Source organism: Macaca nemestrina, chromosome 8 (assembly GCF_043159975.1).
Source record: "Macaca nemestrina isolate mMacNem1 chromosome 8, mMacNem.hap1, whole genome shotgun sequence".
In the NCBI taxonomy this organism is placed as follows: domain Eukaryota; kingdom Metazoa; phylum Chordata; class Mammalia; order Primates; family Cercopithecidae; genus Macaca; species Macaca nemestrina.
The window spans coordinates 143702578-143721341 of NC_092132.1; the positions used below are offsets into that span (position 1 = coordinate 143702578).

Genomic DNA, 18764 nt, shown 5'->3' on the forward strand with positions numbered 1-18764 from the left:
CTGAATATCATGGGAACATGCCTGCTCCATGAAAGGGTCATATATGCAAAGTAGCCCCCAAAGGTGAAAAGAGCCAAGAAACCAAAGAACAAGGCAGACAACTCCAGTTTGTTAGTAAAGGATGTTTTACTGGGGGAACTTACAGATGGAAGCATGGTCTTTAGTGGCAGCAATACAGGTAGATCTCTGCACCTGTCACCCCCAGAACCAGGGCTTATATACCATAGGGAAAGGGTATGGGTGCCCTGTGCAAGACAATGAAAGCCTACCCTCCAGAAGAGGCAAGAATGCTGCATGCATCAAAGCCTGTAATTTGTGCAACAACATCCAGGTTGACATGTTCTTACATTAGGGACAGTAAATCAAGTAATAATCAGGAGGCATTCACGAGACAAGGGCTAATCAGAAGTGAAAACAGCAAATTAGCCCCCAAGATGGCATCACTTGTATCTCCACTTCCTCTTGGTAATAGTCATATGCTCAACCTTCTACTGTGATTTGGAGCAAGTGGCTTCCTCACACTTGGTTCAGGTTGCTGACCTGTCAGTAAAATAAGATTAAAGGACACATAAAAATGTCACTGGACATATCTTGTCAGCAGCCCTTTGAGTGCACACAAAGGCTATTGGTAAAGCTGAAGGCAAAGCAGATGTGAAGCTGGGGTTCTACCCAACTAAGTCACGGGTCAGCAGCATTCGAAGGGCCCTTCTGATGATGTGCACCGCATACAGTGTTTGCGACAACCTAGGATACATTTTGTTGTTGGATCCCATTGGAGGTAAGGGATTGAGAGAGACGGATGTGTGCATAGGCACGAACGGGATTGTTCACACATCCCTGCACTTTCAGGGTGTGTCCTATTAGGATTTCCTGAGCATAAGCACAAGGGGAGGGTGAAAAGTCCCACTGTTACCTGCATTCCATGAAAATCCACTGGTTTTGGCTCCAGTTTTTGCTCAGTGTCCAACTAAAGCAGCATTTTAAAAAATGGAAACCCTGAGACATTTCTATTGTTCTGAATCAGCTGAGCATGGATGCTGAAATGTCTCTGCTTCCCACTAGGGGGAGCTTGTCATGCAGCACCAGAAACAGGACCGCGGGAGCTGGTATTGGGGAGGCTGAGCTGGAACGCGATTAGATTTGGTGCCTATGGCTCTTCTAACGAGAAGCACATCTCTTTTTTGTGTTTTGGCTTCGATATGATTTGGTGGCTAGATTTAATTTTTGTGCCACCAGAGTGGATGTTATAGCTCCCATTTTGTAATCTAAAAAGCTTACACACTTTTTCTACAGCACGGTGCTTTTTTTTTTCTTTCTTTCTTTCTACTCTCAAATTGTATACATAATGATCCCTTCTTTAAGGCACTGAGCCGGGCCCCACACGAAGTCTAACGAGCAGGTGGGCTTCTTCTCCATCACTGTTAACTGGCTCGGGGTCCATTTCACAGAATCTACCGTCTATCGGGGCTGTCAACAAACTGTGCCCTTCTAATTCAGTGTGACCAGCCTTGTATAGCTACTGCCAAACCTACTGTGTTCTCTATCACTTTCCCCGTATTAAATATAGTTAAGAGGAGAAGGGGTGATCTTCGCTTTTTGAATATTTTTATTTCCTGGTTGAAAAACAATTGAGTAGAATGTTTTTGTTTCTAGAGGGGGTGACATGGAAATGTTCTATTTCAGTGATAGGAGCAGCGGAAAAAGTGTCACTCTGATGTGAGAAGTTGTGTTTCAATCCCTGCAATGCCCCTTACTTACTGACTAAAGGCTCTCAGTCTACTGTAACCCACCAGGCTTCCATTTCCATCAGTTAAGTAGGGATAACAATACCCATTTCGTGTGCGTGTGTTTAATGAGAATGGATAAAGATAGGCAGTTGAAAAGACACAGCACAGTCCGGGCAGGTTGGGTCACGCCTGTAATCCCAGCACTTTGGGAGGCCGAGGCGGGTGGATCACGAGGTCAGCAGATTGAGACCATCCTGGCTAACACGGTGAAACACCGTCTCTACTAAAAATGCAAAAAATTAGCCGGGCGTGGTGGCGGGCGCCTGTAGTCCCAGCTACTCGGGAGGCTGAGGCAAGAGAATGGCGTCAACCCGGGAGGCGGAGCTTGCAGTGAGCTGAGATCGCGCCACTGCACTCCAGCCTGGGAGACAGAGGGAGACTCCCTTTCAAATAAATAAATAAACAAACAAACAAACAAAGACACAGCACAGTGACTGGCACATAGCAGGTGTCACTCCATTCCTCTTTCCCTTTGGTCAGGAATCCTCTTTGCTGTTTGATCACTTTTAAAGACAATCTCTCACGTTTTCTTCCTTGTATTATTTAATAATCTTTTCACCTGATCAGTGTAAGATAAGGAAATCTTAGTACAGAAAAATGGGGAGTAGACAAATGGCAAAGAGAAAGCTATCCTTTAGGAACAGAAAACACAACTTAATTACATTCACAGTGGATCAAAAGGGCTTCCTGCATCAGGCACCTACAGTTTGCTGCCTCTCCTATGTCCCACCTGTGTCTCTCTGTCCACTACTCATCACCAGATGCCAGGACCACCCCCAACAGCGGTGCCTGCATTCCTTCTTGATTTAGTATCTTTTTGTAATTGATACATAATATTTTCACATATTCATGGTGTATATGTGATGTTTTGTTACATGCATGGAATGTGTTATGATCAAGTCAGGGTATCAGGGTATCCAGCTTGAGTATTTATTTCCAGGTGCTGGGAACATTTCAAGCCTTATCTAGAAGATAGCTAGAAGCTATTTTCAAAATATGTAATGCAGTTGCCCAATTCTACTATCTAACATTAGAACTTACTCTTTCTATGTTTATACCTCTAACCAACCTTTCTTCATTCCCCCACCTTCATGTCCTTCTTAACTGCTAGTAACTACGTTCTACTCTCTACCTCCATAAAATCACCTTCTTTTAGCTCCCACATATGACTGAGTAAATGCAATAAAAATATGGAAAACTTCACAAATTTGCACAGCATCCTTGTGCAGGGCCATGCTAATCTTCTCTGTATCATTCCAATGTGCTAATTACTAATGTACTAAATACGAATACTTGCTGCCAAAGTAAGCACAGATTTAGGATCTTTGACATGATCCCAAAAAGATAGACATTGCAGTGCTTTGGTAGATGATATCCAATTGAGGTTCTGCTTCTGCAGAATTAAATTACCATTTTACGCAGTCTTTTGGAAGATCCCGGGATTTGATAAAGAATTTCATGAGAATCTAAATCCAAGATTTCTCCACTCATTGGGGCCTGGTTTACTGATATCTGGCTATAAAATCCCAACAACAGGATAGATTTCAGTTCAATTCTGAACTGCCTTCTTGGCTTCCCAGTTGATATAAGACATGCATTCTAGTGGAAACACGTTGCTGAATGTGGCTAAGCCATAGAGCTGTATTACCCCAGGGTAGCTTTATTTTGTATAAGTAGACTTTCTGTGAGCTGCCTTGGGAGCTTTTTCATTATGTATAATTTCATACCTATGGAATATGAGGCTCAAATTCTAAATGACTGTCTCGCCAACTTTTAGAATTTACCTGCTTTTAAATTGGGAACAATCTGTTCCTTTGTAAATGTTCTGAACTGGAACTATAATTCAGATAAATAAGGGCATTTCTAAATGACAGAGCCCAAAGGATATCTGTTTGCAAGAGGGACAGATGCCCCTCAGGAAGACAAGCAGGGGAGCACTTGTTCTCAGATCATGAGTCAAGGTCAGAGAGTGAGATGACTCTGGGTAATGGAGACTGCACTTCAGGCCATCCCCGTAGACAAATGCTCGTGTCTTAAAGAAAACGAGAGGCAAAGACACGGTGAGAAAATCCTGAAAGCTGCAATGCATTGGAAATGCTGCCTGCATTGGAAGTAGGGTTATGGCAGGGACATCAGTCTCCTTGGTGTAAGCAGAGTAAGAACCAGGAACAGCAGCAGCATCCGTGACAAAAGCATTCACATTAGAAGCCCCAGGTGTGGCCACTGTGAGCTGGAATAGGAAACAGTAAAGGGGTCATTCCTCAGGTCATTGGGAAGAGGCGTGGAGCACAGGCAACACATAGGCACCTCCATCATGATTTCACAGGATGCGGGGCAGCTGGAAATGCCAGAGACATGTATTGCAAGTATTGCTGTGACCATATGTTTTTGCTTCCAAACTGGTAGGGACAAGGAAGCCTCCTTGCATTAAAAAAGTTTTTTTTAACGTGTATGTGTGTATATAAATCTAGCTGATTCCTGCCAGACACTAACATTGCATTGCCCAGCAAATAAAAAGGAAAGAAAAAGGCCCTCAGATCTTTAAAAACTGGACTGGGAACTGACCATCACAGTCCATCAGACGTGTCTGATCCCTGACACTGTCCCTCCAGCTCCTGAGCCCTCTTCCTCTGTCTGCCCTCCTGGCTTTTGACTCCAGGTTTCTAACAGATCCTGACTCCCGCCTGTGTGCCATTCTGATTTTGCATCTCTCTTTGCTTCCACTGGTACCTGACTCAGTCTCTCTGTTTGTCTGCTGCCTTGAGCAGAAATTCCTAAAGAATTTCTGAAACCAACTCAATCCTCCCATAGGTAGTTTTTTGGACAAACATAGAGATTGACCTTTCTGGTCTTAAAACTTGAAACTACATTTATTTTGTCTGAGTTCCTTCCTCAGGAAATGACCTCCAACCTCCCCAAAAAAGTATCAAAGAACTGAAACTCACCAGATTGCCACATCCAGACAATGAGATGCCTGACCCCTCATTCATCACGATGGCTTCCTTGCCCCTTCCTAGTTCCTGTTTTCTTCCCTGCTATATGGATCCTTAGTTTTAGTTGGTCAGGGAGATGGACTTGAGACTGAGCTCTCATCTCCTCAGCTGCAGCGCCCGATTAAAGCCTTCTTCCTTGGCAATACTCATAGTCTCAGTCATTGGCTGTCAGTCACTGGCTTTCTGTGTAGCAAGCCACAGAATCCAGACAGAATCCCTGGTGTTTCAGTAATATTTCCACAAAATACAGTTCCAAAGGTGTTGTGTAAACAAATAATATATGTATGCAAATGAATAAAAATAAACCAGTTCATAGAGAACAGAGGTTCTGCCCATTTTCCCAATATCCAACCCTGTGCCTTGTATACAGAAATTGCACAATAAATACTGACTGCACGAAGAGATGGCCAAGTTTCAGAAACTGGGGTTAAACTTAAAAATACATTTCTTTGACTTTGGAATGTTAATTAGCCCTTAATATATGACAAAGCGTTGAGAATAAATCTTGACCCATAAGCCTAGCTTATGAGCTCATAGCTTAGATCAGGTGATCTAAGATGGATCATGGATTTAAATGTAAAACTGGGACTATATATTGTATTTAAACAGATTTAAATGTAAAACTATAAAACTTTTAGAAGAAATCATAAGAGAAAATCTCCAGGACCAAGGGTTAGGTGAAAGATTAGTAGACATGACACCAAAATGCAGTCCATGAAAACAAAGTAAATTAGAGTTCATCAAAATGAAAAATTTTTGTGCTGTGGAAAACCCAGTTGAGCAAATAAAAGACAACCTACTCCTGGGAGGAGATACACGTAACTTAAAAAGGACTAGAATCTAGAATATGTAAATAACCTTCAAAACTCAACAATTAAACCCCAAATCCAGTTACAAAATGGGCAAAAACATGAGCAGACATTTCACCAAAGAGGAGATACAGATGAAATAAGAACATGCAAAGATATTTATAATCATCAACTATTAGGAAAATGCAAACTACAATTACAATGAGATATCCCGACACACCTGTTAGAACAGCTACAGAACAGCAACAATGCTGGAGAAGAAGCAGAGAAACTGAATTTCTCGTGTATCCCTGGAGGAAATTTGAAATGGTGCATTGGTTGTTCCTTATTAAGCTAAATGTGCAACTACCACTCAACCGAGCGATTATATTCTTGGACGTTTATTCTGGAAAGATGAAAATGTATGTCCATATAAAAACTTGTACCTGAACGGTCATGTCTTTACTTATAATCACCCCAAACTGGGAACAATCCAAGTATCCCTCAATGATGAATGGTTAAACTAACCATGGTACAGTCACACCAGGGAATACTACTCAGCAACATAAAGGAACAAACTATTGATGCATGCAACTACCTGGACCCATCTTAAAGGGCATTGCGCTTAGTGGAAAAAGCCCATCTCAACATTTTACATACCTGTGTGAGTCCATATATACAATGTTCTTGAAATGACAAAACTGTAAAGATTAGAGCTGATCAGAGTTGCCAGGGAACAGGGATGGAAAGAGGGGATGAATACAAAGGGATAGTACAAGGGAGCCACTTTGTGATGATGTGGTTACACAAATCCACACACAGCATAAAAATGCAGCAAACTGTACACATACACACACCTGAATGCATGCATGTAAAAAACGTTGAAAATGGAATAAGGCCTGTAGTTAATGACACTGTATCATATCAATTTCCTGGTTGACACTGTACAACAGCTATACAAAATGCCCCTCTGGCGGAAGTTGGATGAAGGATACACAAGACTATTTTGCAACTTCCCTTGAGTCTATAATTATTTCAAAATAGAAAGTTAAAGAAAAAAAGACTTAAGAATATCCAAGACAGGGTTTTAACCATGAAACCCCTTATTCCTGGAATATCGGGTAAGATCGGTGTTCTATAGAACACACGCTGGGAAATGCATGTCAGAGAAACTGGCTCTGAGCCAACAATCTGTGTCCCCATTGTTCATGCCAGCCCCAGGCTCATCACCTCCATCAGTGGCCAAGCTCGCCCCACAATTCTGTCTCAATTTGCAGCTGAGAGGATACTCCACAGAGTTGCTTTTGTTCAATAGGGTTTTCCACAAAGGTTGTATCTTGCTTCATTTCTGTTTTTTGCTTTGGCTCAGGCTGCTCTGCCAAGTTTGCCCCGAAGTGTGTCAGTCTGTGCCAAGCACCATGCCTCATCCACAGAACCTGATGGGATGTGACACAGGTGGTAGGTCAGGATAGTGACAGCCAAGAATCTGGAGGATACAGAGGCATTGTTGTCATAATGGCCTACTCTCAGAAGGTATTATGCCATAAACAGAAGCTGTGAATGAACCTAGAATAAATAAGTCATTTCCAGTACAGCAGACTGCACTGTGTAAACGCTTGAGTTGATACCTTTATCTCTATTGACACACAGCCTAGACCAATGGTGCTTAAACTCCAGTGTTCCTAAGAATCGGCTGAAAAATCCCTGTTATTGCTATATCAGCATCCCGGAGGAGGAACCTGAGAATAGGCAGATTTGGAACAATCTCAACAAGTAACACTGGTACAGGAAGAGTCTGGGACCACATCTTCTTCTACAATATCACTTTTTAATTATTTCAGCTGGGAGCCTTTTTACTTGCACTCCATATTATATGAAGTGTTTAAAACTAATAACTTCTACCCATTCACACTAGTGCATGTATTTACCAAATGGTTTTTAAAATTCCCTTACACATCACTCAGAAACAAACCAATGTAGGAGTGTGTGTGTGTGTTGAAAAATAAAGGGTAATGATAATTTCCAAACTTGGTTCTTCTTTTATCAAAGAACAAAACTTGTCATAACCTTAATAGCATTTGTGATCAACCCAGGACTCTGGGAAATAGGAAGATTTTTGTTTTGTGTTATTTGTTTTGCTTAATCATGGTCAAAAAATCATTAGAGACAATTTGAACATTACCTTAATGAGTCCTGAAAAGTAGTGCTTTTGACAGCTATTTTTTAATTGGCCAAAAAAGAAATCCTAACAAATCATTCTGGCCAACTTGGCAGCTTGTTTGCTATTGGATATTCTATGGGTTATGTTTGGAAGCCCCACTGGAGCCAGTCTAAAAGAACAACACAGCCTTAAGAAAATGGGGCTAAGACTCACTTAGTAATTAGAGGTAATTAAACAGAGATGGCCCCAGTAATCCACAATCTTGGAAGTGACCAGGGTGCCTTACTGTGAGTTTCTTTGACTGTACAATGGTGATCTATCCATATTGCCCCTGTGTTTCCCAAAGCTATAGTAAGCAATGTGGCAGAGTCTAATCAAAAGTATCAAAGGATTTATGTGAAGTAATGCATATGTTAATGAGCTTGATTTTCCCATTCCACAAAGTAGGCATATTTCAAAACATCATGTTATCTGTCCATTTTTAAAATTAAATTGTTTTTTAAGTATTAAAGAATTTCACAGCCCTTCCAACTGCCCTTGATCTAGAATGTCCCAAACAGAATGTCCAGCACTGATTCGTTGGAGCGCTGGAGAAAATGCTAAAACCTCCACTTATATTTAGTTTTATCAAAAAATAAGACGTTTAACTTAACTAATATTAATAGATGTATTAAATTGGCAGTCTCATTTAGTCTATAGGTCCCAAACATCATCATGGGACCCATGTAGTGTTCCCAGGATCTTAAGAGAAGAGTGGAGATTCTTTGATCAAGAATGTTGATGGGCTGGGCACAGTAGCTCACACCTGTGATTCTAGAACTTTAGGAGGACTAGACAGGTGGATCGCTTGAGCCCACGAGTTCCAGACCTGGGCAACATGGTGAAACACCATCTCTACAAAAACACAGAAATTAGTTGGGTGTGGTGGCATGTGCCTGTAGTCCCAGCTACTAGGGAGGCTGAAGTGGGAGGATCACTTGAGCCTGGGAAACAGAGGTTGCAGTGAGCCGAGATTGTGCCACTGCACTTCAGCCTGAGTGACAGAGCAAGACCCTGTCTCAAGGAAAAGAAAAAAAGAATAATGATGGAAGCCCCTTACTTAGCCATGAACTATCAGGCTATCAGGTTATTGGACAATATTGCACTGGACATGCTCCCAGTTAAATGCACTTACAGGTATTGTATTTAGATTAAACTAATCCTCACAAAATGAACAAGTGGCTTAAAACAATTCCTTCAAGGAATTGCCTATGTCATCACTGCAGAAAACTCTGACCCAGAAAATGTCCAAACAACCTGAGTAGTCCATTGAAGATAATAAGAACGTATGCACAAGAGAACATCAAGAAAAAGGAAGACCTGACATTTATTCTACTTGCCAAGTGGGCTCTGTATCTGCCCACATCATGAGTTATTTTAAAAATCAGAGATGATCTATCAGATTTTAAAACAAGATGGCCAATCTGTGAGAAGATCTTTTTGAAGAAATGCATGCTATGAAAAGAATAATTTGAAAGTGAATATTTGGAAACATTTTCAAGTTTATGTGATTTTTTTTTCACTTTAAAAATTCTGTGTGTCACATATAAAAACTCTCATATTATTACACTTAAAGAAACTATCAAAAATCTATTAATGGGCCGAGCACGGTGGCTCACGCTTGTAATCTCAGCACTTTGGGAGGCCGAAGTAGGTGGGTCACAAGGTCAGGAGATAGAGACCATCCTGGCTAACACTGTGAAACCCCGTCTCTACTAAAAGTACAAAAAATAGCCAGGCGTCTCCAGCCTGGGTGACAGAGCTAGACTAGACTCCGTCACAAAAAAAAAAAAAAAAAAAAAAAAAAAATTAGCCGGGTTTGGTGGCGGGCGCCTGTAGTCCCAGCTACTCGGGAGGCTGAGGCAGGAGAACGTCGTGAACCTGGGAGGCAGAGCTTGCAGTGAGCCAAGATCGCAAGACTCCATCTCAAAAAAAAAAAAAAAAAAAAAAAAAAAATCTGTTAAAAATTCTTTCAAAAAAAGTTTTAATGACTTTTTAACCTATTTGCTAAAAATACCAAAATAAAATACATTAGTCCCCCCACCGTCTGTGGTTTTACTTCCTATGGTTTTAGTTACTCACAGTACAGTACAGTAAGATGTTCTGAGAAAGAGGAACACATTCATGTAACTTTTAATACACCATATTGTTATAAACGTTCTATTGGATTATTAGTTACTGTTGTTATTTTCTTACTGTGCATAACTGATAGATTTTATCATAGATAAATAGGTACAGGGAAAAACGTAGTCTATATAGGGTTTGGTACTATCCGAGGTTTCAGGCAACCACTGGAGGTCTTGGAAAGTATCTCCCATGGATAAGGGGGAGCTACTGTACCTTGCGATCAGTTAGGAAGAGGAACTTCTTGACATCAAAGAAAATAAAAATTACTAGCATAATTTAAACGAAAACCTTTACACAATCGATAGAGTGGAATGAAAATGAGCATCTAAAGAGGTTCTTGTTCCATCTGGTTCTGTGCGTCTTTGTGAGAGAACATTTTCAGCTGCAATAAGCAAGAAAGAAAGAGAAGAAAAGAAGGAAGGCAGGCAGGCAGGCAGGGAGGCAGGCAGAGAGGCAGGCAGAAAGGAAGGAAGGAAGGGAAGGAGGGAGGGAGGGAGGGAGGGAGGGATCTAAGACAAGAAGTCTTTGGAAATGTTTTTAAGGGCCAAGAATAGGAATTCCAAACATAAGGAATCAGGAATAGAGAAAGACTCTATGAATTATATACAAATCTACATGTGTACATGAGGAGTGTGTATGAGCAATAGAATAGAAATCAAGATAGTAAGAAATATTTCTAGTCATAATGCTTTGAAAATAAAATTGTACTTTTAGGTATTACAGCTTCTATGACTTTGCAAAAACAATACACTGAAATAAATGCTTTCAGTTTGACCACTGTGTTAGTTTTCTAGGGCTATCATTACAAAAAACCACAAGCTGGGTAGTTTACACAACAGAAATGTATTTTCTCACAGTTCAAGAGGGTAGAAGTCCAAGATCAAGGTGTCAAGAGGGCTGGTTCCTTCTGAGGGCTGTAAGGGAAGATCAGTTTAATGCCTTTCCCCTTACTTCTGGTGGCTTTCTGGGAATCTTTGGTGTTCCTTGTAGATAGCATCTCCCTGTGTCTTCACACGGTCTTCTCTCTGTCTCTGTATCCAAATTCCCCTTTATCTATAAGGGCACCAGTGATACTGGATTAGGGGCCTACCCTACTCCAGTATCATCTATCAATTACATTTACAATGACCTTTTTCCAAATAAGGTTACATTGTGAAGTACTAGGGGTTAGGACTTTAACATACAAATTTTGGGGAAACACAGTTTTACCCATCCCGACGATGACTTTGTAAAAATGAAAATCCACCTTCCTCATTTCTTTTAAAAGTATGTCTTTGGGTCGGGCGCAGTGGCTCACGCCTGTAATCTTAGCACTTTGGGAGGCTAAGGCAAGCGGATCACGAGGTCAGGAGATTGAGACCATCCTGGCTAACACAGTGAAACCCTATCTCTACTAAAAATACAAAAAAAAAAAAAAAAAAAATTAGCTAGGCATGGTGGTGGGCGCCTGTAGTCCCAGTTACTCAGGAGGCTGAGGCAGGAGAATGGCATGAAGCCAGGAGGCAGAGCTTGCAGTGAGCCAAGATCGCGCCACCGCACTCCAGCCTGGGCGACAGAGCAAGACTCCATCTCAAAAAAAAAAAAAAAAAAAAAAAGTGTGTCTTTGATAAAGGGCAAGGACTTGCAAAGCTCGCAGTTCTGCATTGGTGTCAAGAAATCACAGTGCCCTTAATCACGCCATGTGCAATCTCTACCCTGCACCCAGAGATGGCCCTCGGTGGGTAGAAACCAACCAGAAATATTTTGAGACAAGAATCATAATTTGCATTCCTGTCCCTGTCCTTAGCTGTGCCATCTACTGCCTTTCCATATGTTATACCCTTTGTTCTTCTAAAGCTGCAGATAAAAGATTTCCGACCGGGCAACATTTCAGGGTGTTCGTACCATCTGTGAAATACCTTCCCAAATGAACAGTGAAAGGAAGCACCTGAAAGGTCTTATTTTAATAAGATTTTTATTCTGCACATATGAAGAGAGGGATTTTTTTTCCCCCTTTACCTGCTATAATTCTCCATGTGAATAAAGAAGTTGTCCTTGCTTCAGGGCAGGAGATTTTCATTCAGAATACAGTCACTAGAAATACAACGCTTAGACAGTTGTAAATCCTTAGTGTAGGTGATAAACAACAAGTATTCCAGTGCAGACGCATTCCATGACCTGTGAGGATGGAAATCTTCCACGACCGACCGTCAGGTGCTGCTTTTGGTATGCAGGTGAATGAGTCTGCATAATGAGCAAGGCCTCGGTGACAGCCAGCTCAGGCTCTAGGAGAAACGGAGATGACTCAGCTTCCATACATGATTTCCAGCTAGAAACTGCAAGTAGAAAATGTGAATTGATCTGAAATTTCTGAGCCTACAAAAGTCTTCCTGGAAGATTAAAATAACCCAATCTAAAGCCAATAGAGATCTAGAGATTGGTGGAAGATACTTAAAAAATCTATTTGTGTCTGAAACCTAATTTATGTCTGAGCTCTGATGTATGTCGGCAGGCACTCTGGGGATATAGAATGAGTAATAGTTACAGGGTGTGACTTTTCTCAAAGAGAAAGCCAAGTCAGAGGTGTCTGGACCATTTATTTGACAAGCATTGCATGGGGTTTCAGAGAAGTGGACACTTCAGGCCTCTTTCAGCCTTGTCATTCTATTTGTCTCTGGATGGTGAAGACATTCAGAGGCCTAAATACGGCAGAGGTGATAAAAGAAAAACTTTAGACAAATTGCATTTAACAGAGTTTTAGTTGGGCAAATCAATGCATGAATTGGGCAGTCCCCTGAACCTCAATAGGTTCAGAGAACTCTGTGCTGTGGTTGCAGAGGATGTATGGAGAGAAACAGGAAAGTGAGGTACAGAAGATGGAAGTCAGGCACAGAAACAGCTGGATTGGTTAGAGCTCAGCCTTTGCCTTATTTGAACATGGTTTGAACAGCTGGCTATCTTTGATTGGCCAAAACTTGGTGACTGGCAAAAGAGTAGGTTACAGTCTATTCACACATCCAGTTAGGTAATAGTTCACAATGTATGGAGAAACCTTTAGGCTGAACTTAAAATATGTAAGGAGGCAGCTTTAGGCTAAACTTAATTTAACAGAGGGATGTGAATCTGGGCCAGAAATGCAAAAGTCCTTACCTAGTCCAGCACTCTACTGAAGTATCCAGTTCTGGAAGAGAAAGACAAATGGTGAGTTGGTGTATAAACAATATATTATCTACACTAACTAGGATGAATTGTTTATTATTTCCATAGGAAAAATAGGATGGTCTACCCCCGGGACAAATGCTTTTCTATCTATCTTTCAAAGGATAAAAGTGACACCAGTAGGCTGAGGGAGGTCCCCAAATGCTGGTGGAACCTCGACCACAACCAGTGTCCAGGATCTTGACGCCATTGCAAGAATGAATTCAAAGATGAATTGGGAAATAGTAGTGAAAGTACAGAGATTTGTTGCAAAGGGAAAAGCACACACTCGTAAAACGGGAATGCAGGTGTACTCAAGACAGAGATCCACCAAGGGGGTTCGGGGCTGCTGCCTGTATAGGTTTCTTTAACCAAGGGGTAGAAGATCCATGAAAATTCCTGGGAAAAGGTGGAGATTTCTTGGAACTGTGGTGCTGCCCATTTTTACACCGAATATGGTTGTTCCTGGAACTGTCATGGCTCTGGTGAATGTGTGATTTAGGATGTTAATGAGCAGATAGTGAGGTCCTAGGTGAAACCTGGCTCAAGTCCAGCACCACGTTTGGTCCAGTCGGTCTTAGTCAGCGCTTGGTCCACACCCTGGTTTTTCAGGGTCTTAGCCGTTCCTAGCTTCTGCAGCTATTTTAATAGTTTCCTTTTGCTAGTCATGTAAAACTGCTGCCTGGAATTTTCTATTGTCCTGCAACTATGCTGTATTATTCCTGTCTTAAAAAGGGTTCAAGCCTTTCTCTCTCTCTTGCTGTCTCTCTCATTTAAGATAGAGTCTGTCTCTGTCGCCCAGCCTGGAGTGCAGTGGCGCCGTCTCGGCCCACTGCAACCTCTGCCTCCCAGGTTCAAGCAAGTCTCGTGCCTCAGCCTCCCAAGTACCTGGGATTACAGACGCACACCATCACACTCGGCTAATTTTTGTATTTTTAGTAGAGATGGGGTTTCACCATGTGGGCCAGGCTGGTCTTGAACTCCTGACCTCAGATGATCCACCTGCCTCAGGCTCCCAACGTGCCAGGATTACAAGCATGAGCCGCCGCACCCAGCCAGGGCTCAAGCCTTTCTGAAAATTACTGAAGTGTTTGAAGAAGCCCCCTTTGTTCTCAAATGCCCCATAATTAGAACCAGCAAAAGCACATGTATGGTCCCTACAACAAGAGGCAGCTTTTGTCACTGTTCCCAAGATAAGTCAACTGTACTGAGAGGACAGAGGGTTATGTGTTCAGTGTGACATTTAAAATCAAGAAGCAACATAGTGGCAAATGTTTAGCTACCTTCAGACTTATGACTGGACTTCTCTATGAATGAGCTGGCTCACTTTCTTTTTTGAAAAAAATTGTGATAAAACACACAAAACATAAAACTTACCCAGAAAACTTTTAACCGTTTTTAAGTATACAGTTCAGTGGTGTTAAGTATATTGAGCAATATTGGGCAACCGTCACTGCCATCCATTTCCAGAACTTTTTCATCATCCCAAACAGAAAGCCTCCACTTCCTCTTTTACCCAAAAGAAATCAATGTGCAAATTGTCTTACTTTCTCCTCTCTGACTCCAAGTACTGCTTCAGCTCATCAGTGCCTTCTACCAAGGAACAATGGGGCTGAGAACACAGAGTGCCCATTTTAACAGTGCAGTTATCTTAGCTAAGGTTCCCAGCTGTTCTCAGCACCTGCGTGGGACCTGGGCCCGGGCTGCACCACGCTGACAGTGAACATAGACTCGGGGCCTCTGCCAGTATTTTTCCAGGAACACTTCCTCCTCAACATGGTCTGCTCGTTATGTGCTGAGATGAGTGCTCTATTAATTTTAACGATGCCATAAACTGGGTGATCGGAAAATGAAATGGGCCAGCCTGCTTTCACTCTCACAGGTTAATGACAGTGGGCACAAGATAAACCAATAGTGCTAAGGCTGAGAAATGATTCCTTCCTCTTGGTCATCTGTCTGGACTGGGCTCTTCCAGTGGCTTTGTTAATGTGGGTGGCAGCAGTAAATCTCTGACATTAGAATGGACAGCGTGAGAGAGGCAGAGCTTTGTGACCCATGGCCTTGGCTCTCCCCACCACTTCCACTGCTTCCACCCCAGGCAGTGGGAATGGCTGATACTGTTTCTGCCTCTGGGGTGAGGGAAGGGTTATGGGTAATATAACTTCCTTGAATCATTCAGATCTCCTTCAGGAATATAGGATCGACTCAGACAAGGTACCAGTTCTACCTGCACCACGGTCACTTGAGGATCTTATCACCACCACACTCACAAGACTACCGGTAACACGTATTTTTGTTTTTGGTGGCTCCTCTGCTGTGATGATAGTCTAGGCCTGTTTCATTCATCTCTGTGAAATCAATCAGGTGGCTGGAGCTTGTGAATTACAGCCCACATTCCCGATGGAGGAATTGAGGCTCATTGCTATAATTCGGACCTGTGTCTCCCAAACCTCATGTTGAAATTCGATCCTCAGTGTTAGAGGTGGGGCCTACTGGGAGGTGTTACAGTCACAGGGGTGGGTCCCTCCTGAATTGACTAATGCCCCTCAGGAGACAGGGGTAGAGGGGAGTGGGTGAGTTCTTGCTCAGTTAGTCCCCTGTAGAGCTGATTGTTAAAAAGAGCCTGGCGTCTCCACTCACGTCCTCTCTTGCTTCCTCCTTCTCCGTGTGATCTCTGCACAGGCAGCCTCGCTTTTTCCTTCCAACATGAGTGGAAGCAGCCTGAGGCATCACCAGAAGCAGATGCTGATGCCATGCTTCTTGTACAGCCTGCAGAACAGTGAGCCACATGAACCTCTTCTCTTTATAAATTACCCAGTCTCTGGTATTCCTTTATAGCAACATAAATGAACTAAGACAGTGACTGACCAAAAAATAACCAGTTAGTTAAAACCCCAGACCTTCCCTGCTAGCCAATTGATTTGTTGCTCCGTTGGTTTCCTGGTAGGTACAGCATCAAAGACCAACACTTGGGATGGATTATGCTGAGACCTGGCAGAAACAATAATCAGGGAGCTTGAGACTCTGGAACCGGAAACTGGACACAATATTCTGAATAATAGAGTTCCATCACTGAAAAAAACAAGAGTTTTTTTTTAGACCAGTGAGCCTCCAATAATTTGTGCTGGTTAAAATACAAACTCCTAGGCTTTCTCCCAACCTACGAATGCAGAATTTCCTGGAGGTGGGATGCAGAAGTCTGTATTTTTTTTTTTTTTAACAGCTTCACAAGTTATTCTGAGGCTCTACTAGGTCTGAAAAACACAGTGACCACATTGATCAGATCTCCCACAGAAGATGCATCTGAAAGAACCATGAGACAATCTCCTCTTTGTTCTGGACTTGCAACTCTTGTAAATGCAGCCTGAGATGGTATTAGTGTTTTTAACAACGGAATCACAGTGGGGAATCACTATTGAGTTTGGGGTCAGCTCATATTCTCCAGTTCTTTTCTCATGAATTGCCATCACATTTATTCTTGCATCTCTAAAGGCACAATAAATTAAGGATTAGGTTTGAAAAATTAGAAGCATGATTTAAGCTGACTTTACTTGGCCATTTCTAATGACCATCTTTTGTTGTTAAAATCAATTATGTTTATAGAACTATTATACACTCAGAATAATTAAAATTAAAAAAATTGTTGGACTGGGTGCGGTGGCTCACGCCTGTAATCCCAGCACTTTGGGAGGCCAAGGCGGGCGGATTACGAGGTCAAGAGATCGAGACCATCCTGGCTAACACGGTGAAATCCCATCTCTACTAAAAGTACAAAAATTAGCCGGGTGTGGTGGCGGGCGCCTGTAGTCCCAGCTACTCGGGAGGCTGAGGCCGGAGAATGTTGTGAACCTGGGAGGCAGAGCTTGCAGTGAGCCGAGATTGCACCACTGCACTCCAGCCTGGGGGACCGAGTGAGACTGTCTCAAAAAAATAAAAATAAAAATAAATTTAAAAATTGGTTAAATCAATGGTGATTCCATCTTACCATATCAAACTAGAGCACAAGCAACAAGTAGGCCTTCTTCTCTACATAGCATAGTTCACATTTCAATTCAATTCAGCAAATATTTAATGAACAAATAATTCAGCAAACTGTTTAAGTGCTAGGCACATAATATATAAATGTATAACTCAAACACAAGATAGAATTGATATTTGCCAGGAAAGAGATGCAAAGTGTTATGCATGTTCAATGAAGGCAAAAATAACATCCTGTTGGGTGTGGGTGGAGGACAAAGAGGGACCTTATAGGAAGGGATCCCATTTGAGCCGGAGCTTCGAGCCATCTGCAGAGAAGAGCTAAGGGCTAAGGAAGCCATTTCATAGATAGAAAATCTTGTGAGCCGCCAATGAATGTACAAAGTGCATGTTGAGAGTGGAGTGGTCATAGAACAAATAGCTGATTTTAAGGCTAGAAAAGTGGTTTGGGGCTGGTTGTGGAGGATCTTTGAGCTAAAGAGTTTGGATTTCACTTTCCAGCAGTAGGGGAATCATTACAGGCCCCGTAGCAGAGGAGTGGCTACTTAGGACAGACCCAAGCCAGGGGAGATTGGAGTCAAGGGTTCCCATGAAGATTTATAAGACAATAAAATATTTATAATTCTGAAAAGTTGGAAACAACCTGTATTAGTTTCCTGTGGCTGCTGTAACAAATTACCACAAAGGTGGTGACTTAAAACAGCATACATTTATTCTCGTACAGTTCTGGAGTAAGAAGTTCAAAACCAGTTTCACTGGTCCAAAATCAAGATGGCTCCAGGGGAGAACTTGCTTTCGTGTCTTTTGCAGCTTCTAGAACTTCACTCCTTGCATTCTTTGGCTCTTGGGCCCTTCTGAAACAAGCATGTGCTATTTTTGTAATTAAAATAAAGATGAGGCGTAGAAATGAGGACCATAAACAGGGCAGTGGTACAAGGAAATGACTGATGTGAATTGAATTGCAGAGAGCAAGTCTCTAAGATTTGCTAGCTGGTTGGATATCAGGAATGATGGAGAATTCATTGTCCTCCATTGACAATGGAGGCTCAGCCTGCAGGGCAGAGAATTGCTAGGCTGCTAGCAGCCATGCAGGCAGGGGGAGCTAGTTTAAGAAAGAGGATGACTTTCTTCCAGATGTATTTGTCCTTTCAGGCAAGCTCCCTGCTAGTATTTGGCTTTTATGCTATATGACATGAAACTTCCAGAGTTTTCATCTAACCAGTCACTAAGAGGAATCTCCCTTTAAAGAACCAAGGCCCTTCAGCAGTTCTGAATTTGCACTTCAAAGGCTCCCTGATCTCCGCATTCCCAGAGCCCTTACCTTGCAGCCTGGCTCTAATGAGACATGGCAATGCCTTTGCTCTGGTCTCTTATCAGCCTTGGCAGCCTGGGATTCTGTAGGGAGGCTGTGAACCAGCTCCCTTGGGAAGGTCTATTGCAGAATTGCTTAGAGATGGAGGGGGAAGGAATAGTTGGCAGTGGTCTCCGGACCATCCTTGGACCAGACCAAGGATCTTCCCTATGCCAGATGGACAGTGTCCACTCTCCACCCTCTTTCAGTTCCCAACCAGGCTGTGACCTCCTGCCCACCTCCTCTGCCCACCCTCTATCCCCTCTGCCTTCACATCAGCACCCTAGTAGCAACTTTTGGAGAGAGTCCCAGGCAGTGAGTGAGTCCAGAGGGGAGGGACTCGTATATGTAAAGAGTGTATAT

The 18764-nt window shown here is 42.4% G+C and overlaps 2 long non-coding RNA genes and 1 pseudogene across 4 annotated transcripts; 1 reads left to right on the top strand and 2 right to left on the bottom strand.

Moving 5' to 3' along the window:
- Positions 1-276: 276 nt before the first annotated feature.
- On the bottom strand, positions 277-7031 carry LOC105491151 (uncharacterized). The gene is made up of 3 exons (XR_011606574.1): positions 6799-7031; positions 4733-4963; positions 277-540 (listed from the first exon to the last, which is right to left on the bottom strand). It is a non-coding gene; the product is annotated as an uncharacterized lncRNA (long non-coding RNA).
- On the bottom strand, positions 2972-3072 carry LOC112428269 (U6 spliceosomal RNA; annotated as a pseudogene).
- Positions 7032-12488: 5457 nt separating the features above from the next.
- On the top strand, positions 12489-16890 carry LOC105491149 (uncharacterized). Of its 3 annotated transcripts, XR_011607254.1 has the most exons (4): positions 12489-13075; positions 15263-15352; positions 15755-15851; positions 16020-16890. It is a non-coding gene; the product is annotated as an uncharacterized lncRNA (long non-coding RNA). The 3 variants fall into 3 exon arrangements; XR_011607255.1 differs by lacking the exon at positions 15755-15851 and having other exon boundaries at positions 15252-15352; XR_011607253.1 differs by lacking the exon at positions 15755-15851.
- The last annotated feature ends 1874 nt before the right edge of the window (positions 16891-18764 follow it).